The following is an 18,541-nucleotide window of genomic DNA, read 5'->3' as shown; positions in this document are numbered from 1 at the left end:
GGTTAGGCCTACGTAGACCTTTGGACATCCGCATGTCGCATAGTAAATGACATGAGTTGTGCTAAATGAAATGTAGTGCAAGATTTTAAACCGCCGTCCATTTTTAATGGAATCAAAGAAAGATATTCGTGATACATTAGGAAACGCCACGCAATCCCCCCAGGGGAAGCAGCCTTGAACTGGACCTCTGGTTGAGAAGGGGTTCGGCTGTTTTGATATGTAGTGGCTTTTAACTAGCATGTGCTTAAGATTTTTGCCCCTTCTCGCCGTCATCTGAGGGTTTGATGGTACAGCTGTCGTCAGGGTCGGTTCCGATTGTAAAATGGGCCAATGTATGAGAGAGGAGCATTTCGCCAGTTGAGAGACAAGGAGACATATCAGAAACTCACTCATAACCCGATATGCTCTTTCTCCTCTGAACTGGATAAGATTATAAATACAGCTTTGGACAAGGGGATAATTCCTAAAAAGTTGTTTGATGGCCTCACAGTAAAATACCCCAGAATCCCCACTTTTTATCTCCTTCCTAAGGTCCATAAAAGCCTGGTGGATCCACCAGGTCGACCGCTAGTGTCAGGGATTGGGGGGCTATGTGATCCGGTGTGTAGGTTCATTGATTTCTACTTGAAGCCTTTAGTTGAATGCTTACCCTCATACGTGAAAGACACCACCGATGTACTCACAAGAATAGATGGAATATCCCTGGAGACAGATATGTTCCTAGTTACAGCCGACGTGGAGTCATTATATACGACACCTGGATGGGGTTAATGCGATCCGCTTCTTCTTGGGAATGAGCATCCGGGACAGCCAGGTTTGTGATTTGGTTGTTGAACTCTTGGAATATATCCTCACTCACAACCTGTTTGTCTTCAAGGATGTTTTTTATGTTCAAAAGCAAGGCACTGCCATGGGTGTGGCGTGCGCGCCGTCATATGCTAACTTGTTCCTCGGTTTTTGGGAGAGACAGGTTGTGCATGCTGACAGCGCCTGCGCCGCTGACCATGTGCAGTGCTGGTTGCGCTATATTGATATGTGTTCATCATCTGGCAGGGCACAGAAACCCAACTTATTAGCTCCATGCAGGAACTAAATGTTAATGCCTTCTAAATGTTAATACCTTGAACATAAAAGTTACCTACATCCTTGATAGACAAAGGGTGGACTTTTTGGATGTGTCTATTCAGGCCGATAAGGATGGAATACTACAGACTGACGTCTTTAGGAAAGAGACGTCGGTCAATTCCCTCCTGCATGCGACCGCGGCACATGTATACTCCACTGTTAAGGCTGTCCCGGTTGGTCAATTTCTGAGGATGAAGCGGATCTGCTCCTCTGAGACAAAATTTGAGAACCAAGCACGAGACTTAAAACAAAGATTCAGAGAGAAGGGCTATAGTCAGAGATGCATCAAGCAGGGGTATAGTAGGGCCAAAAAAATGGAACGAAAACAACTATTGCACCCGATAGCAACTAAAAAGAAAGATGTGGCTAATAATAAGATCAGATTTATTTCCACTTATAATAACCAGTCGCAAATAATGAGAGCCATACTACAAAAACATTGGCCCATTTTACAATTGGAACCGACTCTGACGACAGCCCTACCATCAAACCCTCAGATGACGGCGAGAAGGAGCAAAAATCTTAAGGACATGCTAGTTAAAAGCCACTACATATCAAAACAGCCGAACCCCTTCTCAACCAGAGGTCCAGTTCAAGGCTGCTTTCCCTGTGGGGATTGCGTGGCGTGTCCTAATGTATCACGAACATCTTTCTTTGATTCCATTAAAAATGGATCGCGGTTTAATATCTTGCACTACATTTCATGTAGCACAACTCCTGTCATTTACTATGCGACATGCGGATGTCCAAAGGTCTACGTAGGCCTAACCTCTAGACAACTGAGAATGCGTGTTCAGGAAAATGTACGGGACATAATCGCCGCAAAGAAGATAGATGATCTAACATTACTGAAGACGATCCCTAAACACTTTAACCCCTTAGCGCACCAGGACGTACCGGTACGTCCTGCATTGAAGTGCTTTAAGGCACAGGGACGTACCGGTGCGTCCTGGCTAAAAACTGTCACCCTGTCAAAGGACAAGGTGACAGAACTGTGCCGTCAACTGTTTATGACAGTTGATCGGCACAGTAAGACGGCAGGGGACCATTCACAGCGGTCTCCTGCCGGCGATCGCTGTGATTGGTCAGTCAAAGCAGACTGACCAATCACAGCTCTATGACGTGTGTATGTGATGACGCTGGCTCAGAAGCTGAGCCAGCGTTATCACCGCCGGGAATCAGCTGCCCGACGCCCCTCTGCAACGGCCAGGACCGGAGCTAGGCTCCGATCCGGCCGATTAACCCCTTCGATGCATCGATAAACGTGATCGATGCATCGAAGTGGCTTGTAGCCCTGTCGGCAACCACGATGGTTGCCACGGGCGCGGGTGTCAGCTGTTTGTCACAGCTGACATCGTGCCCTAACGGCCAGGACCGGAGCAAGGCTCCGATCCGGCCGATTAACCCCTTAGATGCAGCTATCGCTGCATCTAAGTGATTAGATCGTACCCTATGGTTGCTAATAACAACCATCGGCACCCGCGAGTGTTCTGATGGTTGCTATGGCAACCATAGCCTAACAATCGCTTCCTAGTACGGAAGCCTATTAGGCCCCGCCGGGAGGCGAAGCCTAATAGGCTTGCTGTCAGTGAATAGCTGACAGCTCTAATACACTGCACTATGTAGGTAGTGCAGTGTATTAGAATAGCGATCAGGGCTTCATGCCTTCAAGTTCCCTAGTGGGACAAAAGTAAAAGTTAAAACAAGTTAATAAAAATGTTGTAAAAAAGTAAAAAAAAAAATAAGTTTCATGTTAAAAAACACTATAACAGCCTTTTTTCCTATAATAAGTCTTTTATTATAGGAAAAACCAAAAAACATAAATAAAAGTACACATATGTGGTATCCCCGCGTCCGTAACGACCCAAACTATAAAAATATCACGCTATTTTACCCGTACGGTGAACACCGTAAAAAAATTAAATAAAAAACTATTCCAGAATCGCTTTTTGTTAGTCACTACCCCTTGCAAAACAGAATAAAAAAAGGGATCTAAAAATTGCATGTACCCCAAAATTATACCATTAAAAAACGCAGCCCGTCCCGCAAAAAACAAGCCCTCCCGCAGCTTTTTTGACGGAAAAATAAAAATGTTATGGCTCTCAGAATCTGGTGACACCAAAAATAAATTATTTGAAACAAAAGTGATTTTATCGTGCAGACGCTGCAAAACTTAAGAAAAACTATATATATATGGTATCGCCGTAATCATACCGACCCGCAGAATAACGTAAAATTGTCATTCATAGCGCATGGCGAACGCCGTAAAAAAAATAATAATAAAAATCATCAGAATTGCAGGTTTTTGGTCACCTTGCTTGCCAAAAAAATTTAATACAAAGTGATCAAAAAATCGCATGTACCCCAAAATGGTGCCAATGAGATCTACAGATTGTCCCGCAACAAATAAGCCCTCACCCAGCTCCAGTGAAAAAAAATAAAGACGTTTTGGCTCTCAGAATATGGCGATGCAAAATGTGCAGAGTGTCCAAAAGCGGATAATATCGGGCGCCATTTATCAGTGCAACACCGGCCACGTCTGCGGATTATTATTTATTTACCGCATTATTATACTCTCTTATTATACCCCTGATGTTCTCCACACAGCTTACATATGCCCCCACATCATAAACTGAAATACCAGCAATACCCCAAACAAAACAACTATTGAGCAAAATCCACGCTCCAAAAGCCAAATGGTGCGCCCTGCAGCGTGCCAAAGCAGCAGTGTACGTCCACATATATGGCATCGCCATACCCGGGAGAACCCGCTTAACAGTTTGAGGTATTTGTCTTCAGTGGCACGAACTGGGCACAAAATATTGTGCACTAAAATGGCACATACCTGTGGAAATTTGCAATTTTCACTTTGCACCATCCAGTGAGCATTCATTTCTAATAGAAAAAAAAAAAACCTGTGTGGTCAAAATGCTCACTACACCCGTTAATAAAATGCCTTCAGGGGTGCAGTTTCCAAAATGGGGGTCACTACTTGGGGGTTTGTTTTACTATTTGACCCCAGAGCCCTGCCGTTGTGGGCTAATGCTGCGAAAATCACCAAAATTGGTCTCACATGCGCCTTTCACTCCTAAGCCGTCATATGTCCAGGCAAATGATAAATGCCTTGAGGGGTGTAGTTTACCAAATGGGGTCACTTTTGCCGGGTTTGCAGTATTTTGGCCCCTCAGTGGCTTTTCAAATGTGACATGGGGCCGCAAACCATTCCAGCAAAACTTGAGCTCCAAAAGTCAAATGGCGCTCCGTCCTTTCTAACTTCCGCCATGTGTCCAAACAGCAGTTTATTACCACATATGGGGTATTGCTGTGCTCAGAAGAGTTTGCTTTACAAATATTGGGGTGTGTTTTCTCCTTTATCTGTTGTAAAAATGAAAAAATCTGAGCTAAAACGACATTTTATTAGAAAAAATTTAGATTTTCAATTTCACGGCATAATTCCCATAGATTCAGCAAAAACCGTGTAGGGTCCAAATGCTAACTATACCCCAAGAAAAATTCCTTGAGGGGTGTAGTTTCAAAAATGGGGTCACTTTTGGGGAGTTTCCACTGTTATGGTCCCTTCAGGGCTTTGCAAACACGGCATGGCACCGAAAACCATTCCAGCAAAATCTGCGCTCCAAAATCCAAATGGCCCTCCTTCCCTTCTGAGCCCCGCTGTGGGTCCAAACAGCAGTTTATTACCACATATGGGGTATTGCCGTAATCGGGAGACATTGCTTTACAAATGTTGGGGTGCTTTTTCTCCTTTATTCCTTGTAAAATCTAAAACATTGTATGTTTTTCCAGAAAAAAAGTAGATTTTCATTTTCACAGACCAGTTCCAATAAATTTAGCAAAAAATCTGTGGGCTAAAAATGCTAAATATACCTCTTGAAAAAATCCTTGAGGGGTGTAGTTTCCAAAATGGGGTCACTTTTGGGGAGTTTCCACTGTTATGGTCCCTCCAGGGCTTTGCAAACACGACATGGCACCGAAAACCATTCCAGCAAAATCTGCGCTCCAAAATCCAAATGGCCCTAGTTCCCTTCTGAGCCCTGCCGTGGGTCCAAACAGCAGTTTATTACCACATATGGGGTATTGCCGTAATCGGGAGACATTGCTTTACAAATGTTGGGGTGCTTTTTCTCCTTTATTCCTTGTAAAAACGAAAACATCGTATGTTTTTTCAGAAAAAAAGTAGATTTTCATTTTCACAGACAAGTTCCAATAAATTTAGCAAAAAACCTGTGGGCTAAAAATGCTAACTATACCCCTAGAAAAATTCCTTCAGGGGTGTAGTTTCCAAAATCGGGTCACTTTTGGGGGGTTTCCGTTGTTTTGGCACCACAAGACCTCTTCAAACCTGACATGGTGCCTAAAATATATTCTAATAAAATAGAGGCCCCAAAATCCACCAGGTGCTCCTTTGCTTCTGAGGCCGGTGTTTCGGTCCTTTACCGCACTAGGACCACATGTGGGATATTTCTAAAAATTGCAGAATCTGGGCAATAAATATTGAGTTACATTTCTCGGGTAAAACCTTCTGTGTTACAGAAAAAACTGTATTACAAATGAATTTAGTAAAAAAAAATTGAAATTTGTAAATTTCACCTCTACTTTGCTTTATTTCTTGTGAAATGCCTAAAGGGTTCAAATAATTTCTGAATGCTGTTTTGAGTACTTTAAGGGGTGCAGTTTTTAAAATGGGGTGTTTTATAGGGGGTTTCTAATATATAAGGCCCTCAAAGCCACTTCAGAACTGAACTGGTCCCTGAAAAAATAGCCTTTTGAAATTTTCTTGAAAATGTGAGAAATTGCTGCTAAAGTTCTAAGCCTTGTAACGTCCTAGAAAAATAAAAGCACGTTCAAAAAACAATGCAAACATAAAGTAGACATATAGGAAATGTTAACTAGTAACTATTTTGTGTGGTATAACTATCTGTTTTACAAGCAGATACATTACAATTTAGAAAAATGCAGATTTTTGCAAATTTTCTCTAAATTTTGGTGTTTTTTACAAATAAATATTGAATTTAACGACAAAATTTTTTCAGTATCATAAAGTCCAATGTGTCACGAGAAAACAATCTCAGAATTGCTTGGCTAGGTAAAAGCATTCCGGAGTTATTACAACATAAAGTAACACATGTCAGATTTGAAAAAATAGGCTGTGTCCTTAAGGCCAAAACAGGCTGTGTCCTTAAGGGGTTAAATTATATCATGGGTGTGACCCCAAGACATTTTTGGCAGGTGATATAGATAGGATAAACTGTGGTGTCAGAGGTGGAGATGCGAAGATGATGCTTGCACAAAAGGAATGTAGGTGGATTGTTACCCTGGGAACCATGACTCCACATGGTTTCAATGAGAAATTAAGTTTTGCTGCCTTTTTATAGGGCTGCTTTTGTCCGAAATATAAGTGGTTATAAGCTCCTCTGTCTTCTATTTTTAGTATGTGTTATTAATTGTTTGTTTTATACTTATGTCCAGATTTCGTTAGAGGATTTATATAGTGTCCGATTCTTGGGTGTCCACGAAGACGCATTAGGTATGAGGAATCGTTGTTTATTATGTCACAATATGATGTATATATTGGACACAATCAGGGGATTTACCTTGGCACGTACTTGATTTAGAATTCACTACACTACTAAATTAAATAGACATATATATACTTACAGAAGTATTCTTCTCCCCGGGGTTGCGCATGTTGTGGTGAGACTGAGAGCCCGCCCCGTTCTCCTCTCGTCTATACACGGGCACTGCGCCTGCGCTGTCTCCCTAGAGACGCGTCCTCGGAGACGCGCAGGCGCAGTGGGGGAGTGACGACAGGCGACGGAGATCTCATGGCTTCAGGTACAATCACGCGCATGCGCCAGAGACCGGACGATGGGATACACCGGAACACACCCGCTGATCACTGGGGGACACATATATAAACTGGACACCTACATATAGTATTCAATACCCGCTGAAGAAGCTGTACCAGCGAAACGTGCGTCAGGGCGCTATTACACTTGGTTACACTTCGTGGACCACCTTATTCTTTTCACCTCCATGGGTAAGACTGTTTTTTACTAAGTTCTTTGTGATTCCAGGCAGGCTCTGACTTACATTATAGAACATGCCAGGATATTTTTTCTTTTTGACCTATGCATAATGAATTATGTAGCAATGTTCGGTGTGACATTTCCCCCTAGTGTCTTTTTTGTCCCAAATTGTTGATATTAGGGCTTTACTTATCATTGTATTTCACTTCTGTGGACTATATACTCTTATAGCACAGGTGAGACAGTGCGGTGACATATCACTGACCTATGGTTTTCGCTACTGCCTGGTGCACACACGTTTTAATTGTGTGCTTTACACAGCATACCCGTGGTAATATTAATACATTCGAGTGGTCCACACATATACTGTATTTTAGATCCTCGCTATTGTTTTTAATAGTTTTTTCCATGTATGATATTGTATTAAATAAAATTTTGTACTTGTGTCTATTATTTGTGGCATTGTGACTCCTTGTCCTCAATTCTTTTTGATTAAGATTTATTGGAGTTGTGCTATGTTGTGTATATACCTTGGAGGTGCCTCGACATTGTGTTGGCTGCACCTAACCAGTGATTCTGACCTGTGAGACGTTATTTGACCATTGATATTAATGGTGACGGAACGTTGCTAAAGGTTTCCGTTTGTCAACGTTGTAACAGGGTTCCGTTGCTTCTGACAGAGCACCTCAACAGAAGGGGAACGCCTTTGTGAACAGGCCCTAACATATGTTTTCAATGGGACTTTTAACGGATGCTTTTTTTTATCAGTTATTTTAATATAAAAACGGATCAGAGTAACGGATTATATTAAAATGAGCCCACTATTTTGTTGCCAAGTTTTGCTACCCAAGACAGTTAGGCCTGGTGTTTTTGTTTCCCCGTCTACACCCTTTTTATGACCCTTTTTCCTATTCCCTTGTTTTCTAACAATGCAGTTCCTCTGGAGAGGGGAGTACTGCTAGAACTCTTGTCACCGAGTAGCATAGGGATCAGGACAAACAGGGATGGACCCACTCTCTCCAAGGGTCTCATATCAGTCAAATGGTCTGCCTCCCTTAGTGCCACGAACAGGATCAGATCTTGACCTGGAAGTTCAGGAAACACTTTTTCCAAAGCATTTCTTTGGTAAAGGCTTTTCCAATCTCCCTTACATTCCCAAATTATGGCATCAAATATATGGCACATGCAAGGAGCTGTGAAATGACCATGTGCATGAGCTTTTAAAATGTATTTAGATTCTTTGAAATGAAATACCTCCTGGAGAGGAGCACATTTTTACAAATTCTATTGTCCATTTATTCTTCAAAATGCAAATCACCCTGCTGTGCACTGAATCTCGAACCTGGCAAATTGATTCTGCTATTTAATGCCATTTATCAAGTGTTAAAATTCTTTGTTCTTTGTATTGCTGGTTTCATTACTGAAAGACTGGACCTGAATCAAATATTTTGTAATTAATTGAAAAGAAACAGAACAATTAAATTGAACTTTATGTTACTGGAGAAATTGAGCAAGATAATTAGAAAAAGTGATATCCTCTAAGGGCTTATTCAGCGAACGTATAATACGATTTTCACGCGTGTCGCACGGACCTATGTTAGTCAATGGGGCCATTCACACTGTCCGTGATTTTCACGCAGCTCTGTCCGCTGCGTAAAACTCACGACATGTCCTATATTTGCCAGTTTTTCACGCATCACGCACCCATTGAAGTCAATGGGTGCGTGAAAACAGCGCATGGCACATGGACACACTTCCGTGTGCCGCGTGTGATGCGTGCTACAGTAGTCAAAACTATGAATGGAAACAGAAAAGCACCATGTGCTTTTCTGTTTACAAACATAAAAACAGAGTGTCATAATGATGACGGCTGTGCAAAAATCACGCAGCCACGCATCATATGCTGCTGACACACGGAGCTTTTATGGACCTTTTGCGCGTGCAAAACACCACGTTTTTTTGCGAGCGCAAAAGGCACACGCTCGTGTGAATCTGGCGTAATGGTCTGGAGTCCTGTTTACTGATATATTTTCCACATAAAAGATTTAAACATTTTCTTGTAATAGTCCATGTTCTATGCAGACATTGGAGTAAACAATTTAGTACTAAGGCACTGTTCACATCTGCGTCACAGGCTCCATCAGGAACCTCCAACACAGATTCCGTCATTTTAGCTTGGGTTGGTTTCCCATAGCAATAAATGGCAGTTACGGAAGCAGCATAGCATGCGAGCTACGCAGTTTCTGTAAGCACTATTCAGTTCTATGGGACTTAAGGAAACAGCTTAGCTCAGCGAGATATGCTATTTTCGTAACTCCCGACCATGCAACCTTTTTCAGGGTCAGAATTCAGCCGCAACACAGTGGCAGAACGGGGTTTAGGGGGGCCCGTTCTGAGATAGGTGTGGGTCCCAGTGGTGGGACACGCATCTATCTGACATTTATGACATATCTTGTGGATATGTCATAAATGTCTCTGATGGGAAAACCCCTTTAATCTGTTAGGTTAGTACATGGAAGGTACCGTAGTAAATATACCGGATATTTCGGTTCTGTGGGTATGTCATAAATGTCTCTCATGGGATAATCCCTTTAAGGTCTAAGTTCAGTGACAAAACACATGTGACTTATGTAATGGATACACCATGCTATGATTACAGTTATTTTCTGGAGTGATGCCCCCTTCTGCTTCAAATGATGTCCTGTCTGTATCTGTCAATCACATGATACTTCCTGTATCAGTGACCACACAGTCTAGTCTCCTCACCAGGGCCGATTCTAGGTTTTCTGCTGCCTGAGGCGAAAATTAAAATGGCGCCCCCCAAGATTTTGATTGAAATCCCCCTGGCTGTTTTACATCACTAATGGCCAATTCTTGTGGATGCGCCGTTGCCTTGTACTCCCCTGGCATGCACGGTGCAGCGATGAAGCCAGACAGAGTACACTTCGCTGCTCGTACGTGCCCAAGTACAAGGCAATAGCGCATCCGAGAAAGTTGGATCAATCAGGAGGATGTCAATCAAACATGGAAAGGTGGGTTTGGAGGCAGGACTATGTGACTCTTCAGGATAGCGGCACCAATAGCATGAGTAATTAGCATATAGTGTGTGCCGTTTTAAAAACAGATTTTACCAATTTTGCTGCATACATTTGGAAATATTGTCAGGTCATGTATTACCGCATGGTGGGGGTTCAAGTGGTTAAAACTACCAGACAGGATCCATTAAATATACAATGAATTGAAAATAATGCCATCTGCCCAGAAATGTTATTATAAATATATCCTATATAATTACAGCATCAGAACCAAGCTCTGACATATACGGCTCCAGAACCAAGCTCAATACATATATACAGCACCAGAACAAAGCTCAGCACATATATACAGCAACAGAACAAAGCTCAGTACATAAATACAGCACCAGAACAAAGCTCATTACATATATACAGCACCATAACAAATCTCAGTACATATATACAGCACCAGAACCAAGCTCAGTGCATATATACAGCCCCATAACCAACCTCATTACATATATACAGTACCTGTACAAAGCTCAGTACATATATACAGCACCAGAACAAAGCTCAGTACATATATACAGCACCAGAACCAAGCTCAGTACATATACACAGCCCCAGAACCAAGCTCATTACATATATACAGTACCAGAACCAAGCTCAGTACATAAATACAGCACCAGAACTAAGCTCAGTACATATATACAGCACAAATACAGCTCAATTTAGTGCAACTCCTGCCGTAATTTTTGTAATTGTTTTGTTAGGCTCCATGCACACGACCGTATTTTCATCTATCCCAAAATACTGTCTGCAAATACATTGTATTCCATCCGTATATACGGATCCGTGAAAAAAGGAAGGGTGCAAATGATGTCATCAACATGTTGAATAGCAACGCTTCCATAAATACGGACGGTATACAGATGCACATCCGTATACCATCCGTATTTACGGAAGCTCCCATAGAGTCCTTTCCGTAATTACGGACAAGAATAGAACAGGTTCTATAATTTGTTCAGCATGGACACCCATCGGTAAAAATACTGAAAGGTGTCCGTGGCCAATAGAAATGAATAGGTCTGTAATTACTGTCAGTAATTACTGTCCGTAATTACTGATGACAAATACGGTCGTGTGCATGGAGCCTTAGTTTGTAAAACAGACTGTATGTTTTTTTCTTTTTGTAACTTTTAGGTGATTTATTGGTTTCTCTGTGTTCTGTTGACTGTATAAAAAAAGAAAACAGCATTTGGCTGTATGAAAAGTATTTACCCTGAAATTGAACTACCCCCATTATGTGGTCAATGTCAGTTGTAAAAGTTTTACAGACAATCAAGTTCTCCTTTTTTAGTAGATTTCTTCACTATAATCTGGGACATAGGGAGCTGTGAACATTGCCTGTTTAGGCTTAACATGCTATAATTGGCAAGCTCGTTTTGGATAAGAATAAAAGATTTAATAATACAATGTTTGTGTGGAGGGTGCTGTTGTTTTGATACTACACAGACCTTTTTATGTTTAGTTTTTGGCATGTTGTGTGTTTTTGGCTGGCAGCCATATTGAAATATGTTTAGTTTTCAGTGACAGCTGTGGTCAACACTGCCCAGGTAGACTGTGTGCCTGACAAGATAGGGGTAGCATTGCATAGTCAGAAAGCATAAATCTTCATAAACTACTACTGCCTTTCTGTGTCTCTAAGTCCAAAAATAATCTCAATGTGTCAGTTTGTACTGCAACCTGCTATGTAACACGGTCCATTCTTTCTGCAAGAGATGAGCTACCCTCCTCTGAGAATTTGGAGAACTTGAAATTTGTAAACTAAATCAACATGTATGTGTAATCCTTCTTTTCCTCTTGTAGTAGATATGTGCTATAAAACTGTGAAAATTATTATAAAGATACGCAAATAAATGATTTATTTACTCTACAAGGGATGCATGTTTTATTCCTACAAGATGAATACACTTCCGCTGTCTCTGCCGCAGTGAATATATTGCAGTTTCTATTGTTCTGGATGTTACACATAAAGGCATTTATAGTCCCCTATGGCAGGACCCTTCCTAGGAGTAGATCTTTGTTGGTGGGCTTCTATGAAGTCAGATGGTCTGCTATAATACATTATGTTCACACTTGCTACCGTATGATGGTAATGCAACATTGTGAAATTGGGATTGAATAAGTAAACCTTAAAATTATATGAAACTTATTATACATAGTAATGGTACAGTAACTAACGATAGGTCATCAATGTGTGATTGGTGGGGGGTTTGAAGCACCCAGGACCGCCACCGAGCAGCAGTATGAAGGGTCCATTCAAATGAATAGGGCTGAGCTGCAGTAACATGCGGCACAGCTGCACGCTCAGGGACGCAGCCCATTTATTCTGCTGACCTGTGCGGATCCCAGGAGCTGGCACACCACCGGTCACATATTAATTGCCTATCCTAAGGACAAACTTCATATATGATATTTTCTTACGTGCAATAAATACTGTATGTTCTACAGTGAATTCAGTGTGTAAGGTGTTAAAGCCGTGTTTGTCAATGTTTATGAGCCAAATACCCCCTACCTAAATAAATAACATCAAGGTACCCCAAGGACTATTATCATACACTGTGCTGAACTTAGTAAAAGTAAAAGCATGAGGACAGTTTATAGGCCCATAAAAGACATGGCGTGTAGACCTTGGGTAGCACAAGTTGAGAACTTAGGTTCTAAAGGATGCGTGGAGATGGTGAGGTAATCCTTCTCAGTCAAACAGCAGAGAGACATGCGGTTTTGCATCTCTTATGACCCCATAATAGGGAGTTCAGGGTTGGTTCAGTGGGTGGTATTGCACCCAATAGCATAATGCCCGTAGCACATCAATAAAAGGGAGAATATAGTGAGGGATAGCGTATGCATTGTGTTGAAATTCTTTCGATTACCATGTAAATTCGGATTCTGTTAAAAAATGTAGTTTCCAAAATACAAAAGAACCTATATAAGTGAAGATACTCTACACTAAAAATCTACCAATAATATTATTCTTTATTTATACAGTATAGAGCCAAGATATTCCGCAGCGCTTATGGTTTCTTTATACTGTGAGATTCTCCATCTGCAAACGGTTAAACTTGGCTTTACTATTTCTGAATAATAAGCAAGTGTTAATATCTAGTCTCAGAGAAGAGTATTTTTATGGATACTTTATAACATGTGTTTTCTATAAATCAACAAGTTTTGAAAGTTAAATAAAAGCTTGGGAGGGAGGTTGACCTGAGTATGTTGGATATATTTTAAGCTATATTGGCCTTAATCTAAGACTGCTTGTGCCAAATAGAATTTGACCAGTACTCCCCAGTAATGCAAATTTAATTAAAAAAAGAATTAGTACAATTCCATGATAAAAAGAGGAGGAGGGATCAATCTTTATGGTTGCACATGTGAATGCGCTTCCCACTTGGTACTAAGCAAAGGAGGACATAACTCTGTGAGTTATTGTTTTCTAAAACAATTTCATATACAATCTGGCGTGTCCACACAATATTTTTTGAGAAAAGTTAAAGCGACTCTCCAGTCTCCACAAAAAAATAAACTAATGATAGTAGAACGATTTTGAACTTCTCTAGTGTCTATCCCTTTGGTTCTTTTCTCTCCGTTGCCTTGGTTCTTGGTCGTTGTCTTCGATTCAAGATGGCCACTTCTGACTCAGACTTGCATAGGGAGCGTAGTCTGCAAGTCTGAGACATTCCCTCTCCTCATCCTTCACTGCCCTCTGATGGACCAGTGCTGATGATCTCAGCGCTGGTCAATCGCTACTGACACTTCAGAGGGCAATGAAGGGGAGGGGGAATGTCTCAGACTTGCATTCTACGCTCCCTATGCAAGTCTGAGTGAGCAGAAAAGAACCAAAGGGATTGACACTAGGTAAGTTAAAAAAAATCATTCTACTATCGTTAGTTTATTTTTTTGTTGGGATTGGGGGGTCACTTTAAGGTTTTTTTTTCTTCTACGTCTGCTAACATAAAGTTTAGAGATTGAGAAGAACCTGTGGCTACATTCTTTTCTTTTTAACATCAAATGATTTTACTTGAATTTTCTAATATTTGATTTATTAACACCCATTTAAAACAGCCAACCTTTTGTAGAACACCTGAAACAAGTTTGCCTCATTACATCCAGAATTACTCTTAAAGGGAATGTGTTGCCAGAAAAACATGTTGTTTTTTTTTTAATTAAACATTTAGTGTGTAGGTGATTAAACATTGTTCAATTTTTTTTTTTCACGAGTCAGGAAATATTATAAATTAATTCTAATTTATAATATTTCCCATTGCTGGTCACTAGATGGAGCTATTCCCAAAATTGCAGCATTGCAAAATTGGGTAAAAAGCCCTCGCTCTAGTGAGCTCTCAGCATCCCCCCCTCCTTTATCCTGGCTAGTGCCGGGATAAACGAGGGGTTTGAATGGTCTAACCTCCTACACTGTGTGTCGCCATTTTTTGAGCTAACACACAGTGTAGTAGGTTTACATACAGTAGTAAACGTACACAAACACGAACATACATAGAAATCTCTTACCTGCTCCTGCCGCCGCGGCTCCCTCCGGCCCGTCCGCTCCGTCTGCTGCCGCTGGTCCAAGTGCACAAGTCCGGAAGCCGCGACCGGAAGTAGTAATCTTACTGTCCGGCCGCGACTTCCGGTCCACAGGAAAATGGCGCCGGACGGCGCGCATTTCAAATCGGACTGTGTGGGAGCGGCGCATGCGCAGTTCCCACACAGACGGCGTACATGTTAGTGGATGGAACGGGCCCCGTTCACAGTCCCTATGGGACTGTGGCTGCCGTATTCCATGTCTGTATGTGTCGTTAATCGACACATACAGAAATGGAAAAAAAAATGGCAGCCCCCATAGGGAAGAAAAAGTGTAAAAATAAGAAAAAGTAAAACACAAACACACAAATAAATATAAACGTTTTTAATAAAGCACTAACATCTTTAACATATTAAAAAAAAAATTGTGATGACACTGTTCCTTTAAAGGGACTCTGTCATTTTGAACACGCTGTCCAATCTGCAGTCCTCATGTTATAGAGTAGGTAGAGCTGAGCAGATTAATAGCTAGTTTTATGGGAAAACATTCACTATACCTTATGTTTGATTGATCTAAATCCCTGCTCATTCTAGGCTTAGGAGTCCAGTGGGTGGTCTTACTCAGTATTTGACACTCTATAACATGATCTTTACCACAATTAGGGCATTGAATATAGGTCAAAAAGTGATAACCACTATTGGTAGCCATTTTCAGACTCAGACATTAAAATAACATTAAGAGGGGCACTGTTTAATTTTGCAGCAGTAAAATAATAAATAAAGCAAAACTCTATATTTTAATCCACTATCCAGCATTGTGACTGGGCCACCATATTCAACACTTTGGTAGCCCATCCTCTTCTACCCAGAAGTAGAATAATAAGTAATTAGCACTTGTGTTCTATGAGAGTGACAACACACTGGATCTTCACAAGAGATTCTGTCTGCCACTGGCTGCATCAAGAGCATCAAGAGTGGTTCAACATGGCAATTCCGCCAATTATGACATATTCACAGGAATAGTGTTTTTCTGTTCGTGTAAACACCATAGACTTCAATGGATAAAACCCACATAGATAGCGAACCTCTCCACTTCATCTCTTCCTATATGTTACCGCTGCCTTGACTTGCCTAATGGTGGTCACTTGACCCATGTTCTTCCAATAGGTGGGACCCCCATCTGTCAGACATTTGTGTCATATATTTTTCTTTTGCATCCTCCATTGTTTCATCTGTGTGTCCTGTAAATAATGGTTTTATTGTAACTCCCAACGATAAGGCCATTTGTCCTACGTAAGTATTTATCACAGTTTTATCCAAACAGTTGTAAAAACTACTGCGAAGTAAAAGCAGCGAATGTTAAAGCATATTAGAAGTAGCCTGCAAAAGGTTTAACGCTTTCAGTTCTGAATGATGTACGTATAAGTTAGATGACAGTTTTTGAGCATCACGATCAGGCTAATGACTTCTAAATGATGTATAATGAATAGCCGTCCCAGCAGCTGAGAAGCCATCTGAGATATTACATCTTTGCATATTGTCCTCAGCAGGACACGGCAAATGTCTGGAAAATATAGCGGCTGCAGACCTTTATTTCTTATCCCTGCTGTTATCAGCCGGCAGCTGGTTTACATTATCACAGAGAGGATAGGACCATTTGAAAGAATTATGGCATAAATTGATTTGCAGACTGCAGGAATTAAGTGTCTGCACCTGGCCTAACACACAGATATTTCCACTCCACAGTCATAAGTACATAGGGCTTTTGTTGTGTCCTCTGTAGAATCCTGTCGCTTTGGCCTTACTGTTGTGGAAAATCCTTTAAGATATTTCTCCTTACATCTCCCCTCAGGCTATCTCTTTTTATAGAAGTCTGCAATGAAGAAGTGGTATGTATATCGATGGAAGGATGCTAGGACTGTTGCAATGGAAAATGCCCCCAGCCTTGTACTAGTACTTATAAAGGACATTTCTGCTGAAGAATTCCACAGCTGTCCCATAGATTAACAGGGATGACCGTCTGAACATATCTTGTGAAGTTAATCCGTGGCATAAGTATGTGGAGGGGAACATGTAACTAACTGACTATTTATATTTTATGTATATAAATACACCACCGTCTATAATGCTAATTTAGATTTCTGTGTGTAACTTATATCTGTACAATAATTTTGTCATCAGAATTCACCATTTATATAGAATCAGTAATGGATGATATTCTGTAGGGGATTACTCTCTGGTTTATCGACAGCTTCCAGAGCATTTCAATTGAGGCTCTACAGGGGCCCTGTAGGCAAGGGACCCACTTCCATCTTTGTAATATAACAATCACGTCTGTGCTGCACATTCGAAGTATACATTGACTTTAATGGACAAACTTATGCCAAGATACATCGGGATCCTGCAGCCCCAAGTGTATTGAAAAGTGCAGTCAACTATGCTTTTCAGTACCAAAATGAAAAAAAATAAAATAATTCAAATGTTTAAATCTAGTCTGTCAATGACTGCATTAAAGGGACCGCACTCATGTCTTCCATGGCTCACAATTACTAGTTAATTGCTATATGATATAACCGGTGTGATTATGGAGGTGTGGTTTATGTAACGTCCGTGGTCGCTGACCACGAACTCCTCCCATCCTGTCAACGCCCTTCTCTCCAGAGATGTCTGCACATTCGGCCCTCCTGTTCCGCAGTGACCACTTAAGGAGCCAAAGCGCACACATGTGTGAGATTGGGCGGATTGCTCCCAGATCACCCTGGACTATAAGAAGGGATCTGCCCCCTCTGCTGGATGCAGTACGGTTTGGGTGGGGGTGGACCGATTCTCAAAGATGGCTCAGTTTGTAAACTCCACGATATAAAGTTGGACTTTCTATCGTTGTTGAGTTCTCCTATAACAACCACACAAGTGAGTCCACCGCCTCCACACCGTTCTTCATAGTTTACGGCCAATATCCACGTATTCCTCTCCCTGCGTCTGTTGCGTCTCAAGTGCCTGCAGCTGACTCTGCATTCCGGGACATTTTACAGATCTGGCAGCAAACCCGGTCCTCTATTCTGCAGGCAGTCGACCGCATGAAGCGAAAGGCAGATGCGAGGAGAAGAGAGCTGCCTCAGTTTCTTCCGGGTACCATGGTCTGGCTGTCCTCAAGAAATATCTGACTAAGGGTGCCGTCATGCAAATTTGCTCCCATGTTCCTCTGACCCTTTGAGATCCTGCAGCGGATCAATCCGGTCTCTTATAAGCTTTGGCTGCCCGCTACCCTCCGGATCCCCAACTCCTTTCACGTTTCTCTCCTGAAACCTGTGGTTCAGAACCGCTACTCTAAGACTCCAAGCCCTGCAGTTGCCCCCAGCGGTTCTGCCGAGATATTTGAGGTTAGGGAGTTCCTGGACACCAAAAAAGTAAGAGGAAGAACCTTTTATTTAGTAGATTGGAGGGGGTTTGGTCCAGAAGAGAGGTCCTGGGAGCCAGATGAGAATCTCAATGCTCCTACCCTCATTTTAAATTTTCTCTCTCGTTCTGGTCCCAAGAGGAGGGGGCGTAATAGGGGGATACTGTAATGTCTGTGGTCGCTGTCCACGAACTCGTCCCATCCTGACGACGCCCTTTTCTCCAAAGATGTCTGCACATGTGAACGTCCTGTTCCGCTGTGACCACTAGGGTGCACTCTCGAGCTCAGTCCAGCCTTAAGGAGCCAGAGCGCACACATGTGCGAGATTGAGCTGGTTGCTCCCAGATCACCCTGGACTATAAGAAGGCTCTGCC

General features: G+C 41.7%; 1 long non-coding RNA gene across 1 annotated transcript in view; it reads left to right on the top strand.

Annotated features, from left to right (window-relative positions):
• LOC142748152 (uncharacterized) overlaps positions 1 to 17,140 on the top strand; it is a 96,269-nt gene extending 79,129 nt beyond the window's left edge. The window contains exon 3 of the long non-coding RNA XR_012882154.1: positions 16,623 to 17,140. This is a non-coding gene — a long non-coding RNA (uncharacterized LOC142748152). The remainder of the gene's footprint in view (positions 1 to 16,622) is intronic.
• The last annotated feature ends 1,401 nt before the right edge of the window (positions 17,141 to 18,541 follow it).

Source organism: Rhinoderma darwinii, chromosome 3 (assembly GCF_050947455.1).
Source record: "Rhinoderma darwinii isolate aRhiDar2 chromosome 3, aRhiDar2.hap1, whole genome shotgun sequence".
NCBI classification, from domain to species: Eukaryota; Metazoa; Chordata; class Amphibia; order Anura; family Rhinodermatidae; genus Rhinoderma; species Rhinoderma darwinii.
This window is presented reverse-complemented; position numbering and strand designations above follow the sequence as displayed.